At 37.8% G+C, this 2409-nt stretch overlaps 1 long non-coding RNA gene across 1 annotated transcript; it reads left to right on the forward strand.

Moving 5' to 3' along the window:
- The first annotated feature begins 469 nt into the window (after window positions 1-469).
- On the forward strand, window positions 470-1510 carry LOC117551035. Its single transcript, XR_004569740.1, has 3 exons — window positions 470-575; window positions 1291-1355; window positions 1458-1510. It is a non-coding gene; the product is annotated as an uncharacterized LOC117551035 (long non-coding RNA).
- The last annotated feature ends 899 nt before the right edge of the window (window positions 1511-2409 follow it).

A 2409-nucleotide genomic window follows, 5' to 3' on the forward strand; every position in this document is an offset into this window, starting at 1 on the left:
CATTCTAAACGCTGTAATCAACACTCCAAAAAATACAGGAAATCCTTCACAGCAATTCGATTTCCGGTCGCTCCTAATGTTGTGACATGCTACCCACATCTGTAAACAATAACGTACTCAAATAAACTGTACCTTCATTTAATATCCAACAATAATAATATCTCAACGTCTATAGTTGTAGTGTTGAAATCAGTAGGTTTCGGTGTGCAATATCATATCGCTGCTAAATTCACCTCTATAGGAAATGGTATATTAGCCTCATGCTAAATGCTAACCGGAGGTGAAGGATTTTCAGAATAAAAGTCTAACTGGTTGTGCACAAGAACTTCTGGTTTTTCAGTATAAAACAGCATTTAAACTAAAGGTACATTTAAGGTACATTATGCCATCAAAACATTGATTTTAATTTCTAACACTAACAAGCTCTAGTGTCCGTAAAAATGTTGTTCGATAATTGCCGCCTTTTACTTTTCTAGCATGTTCTCCGTCTAACGGAAGCAGCCATCAGTCCCGCGTCTTGCAGCAAGTGTGATCGCTTGGCCACGCCCTCGACAGACTGCAGTCAGTGAGTGACGGTAAGTTATCTAGATAACATTACATTACATTTAGCTGACGCTTTTATCCAAAGCGACTTACAATAAGTACATTCGACCAGGAAGACACAACCTTGAAGAAAACAGAATCATATAAGTACATCAGGTTTCATAGAGCCAAAACATTTCAAGTGCTACTCAACTGGCTTTAGATAAGCCAGTCCTTTATTAGTATATAAGTGCTTTGTTAATAGTTCTATCGCTCGAAGTGGAGTCGAAAGAGATGAGTTTTCAGTCTGCGCCGGAAGATGTGCAAGCTATCTGCTGTCCTGATGTCAATGGGGAGCTCATTCCACCATCTTGGAGCCAGGATAGCAAACCCACATGTTTTTAACGTTACATTTAATTTGTTCCCCAGTTATCTAACATTACTTAATTTGAAAATAATGTTAGAGTTGTGTGTGTGGTAGCTAATAATGTTTACTAGCTTACTAAGAATATGTGTCTGTACTGGCCGTGCACCTGCTTGCTAAACGTTAGCTAGCTGGCTAGCTGTCGAATTAGACACAGATGTCAAATTAGATAACATTAGCTATGTTACATACTATTATGTCATTACAAACACCAACGTATTGCACATGTCTAACGTTCGACAGCTAGCTAGCTAAGAGGTTCTGGTGTCGGTCCTTATCGGTATAGTTAGCCGACTTCGCTAACAACTTTTTTTTTTCCAATTTCCTTTCTATCACTATCTCAGTGTCACCTAATCAGCCATCAGTCCCCGCGGGTTTCGACCGTGTGGTCTCGACAGACCGCGTGACTGTAAGTTATCTACGTTTCATTGAATTTGTTCCCCAAGTGAAATTATTTAAGTGTATGTACAGTAATAAAGTTGTTGGCTAATTGGCTCCTTTTCCTTTCTAGCACGTGTTCTTCTGCTCCGTGCGGAAGCAGCCATCTTGTGTGGCCTCGACAACAGACTGCATGCAGTGAGTGATGATACGTTATCTAGATAACGTTACATTTAATTGAATTTGTTCCCCAGTTAGCTAACATTAGTTAATTTCCCTTGAAAATAATTGTAGTTGTTTGTGGTAGCTAATAATGTTAACTATCTTGCTAAAAATATTTGCAACCCAGTCTCACGGCATACATTTAATCTATTGATTCGTGTTCACAAACACGATTTTCACATTTGTTTTGTGTCACACAGAACGTTATTATTTGGTGCAGGCACGAAACATATTACCAATACAAATGCATTGCTTCTAAAATTGTTCTGTGTCAGAATACTGAAATCTGTATTTGTTTTTAAAATCTCTTTTTCCTTCTAATTTGTTATTATTTACATTGCTTTTAAAGTCGTTCTGTGTGACACGAAAAAAATGGGGAAATCGTGTTGGTGAACACGAATCAATAGATAACTTTTTTGACTATAACATGAAATGCCGTGAGACTGGGTTGCAACACACCAACACTGTGCTTAATTTGGTCCCGAAACGTTTGTCATGCACAGATAGAAGCCTCACAGCTTAAAGATACAACAATAAAAGAACAGAGCATAAAGTAGAATTTCTTTATCTAAAGACAGTTCCAATTTATATTATGCCACCCTTACACAATTTGAGTATTTGCTTGCTTAAGAAGGGGAAGTTGTGATGCATTATAATAACTTGTGGAATAACAAATGTTGTGTATCTCCATTTTACTCATATAGGGCTCTTGCTCTTCTCTTCAGCTGAAGATGATAGTCAAAGTGCAATACCGAAACCAAAAGTACATCAAAATTCCAAAATCTTGTTTTGACATCTTCATCACTGAAGGCAAGTAAACCACTTCAGAATCGGAATACCTTTATTAGTCCCACAGAGGGGAA

This window comes from Gymnodraco acuticeps, unplaced genomic scaffold, assembly GCF_902827175.1.
Source record: "Gymnodraco acuticeps unplaced genomic scaffold, fGymAcu1.1, whole genome shotgun sequence".
In the NCBI taxonomy this organism is placed as follows: domain Eukaryota; kingdom Metazoa; phylum Chordata; class Actinopteri; order Perciformes; family Bathydraconidae; genus Gymnodraco; species Gymnodraco acuticeps.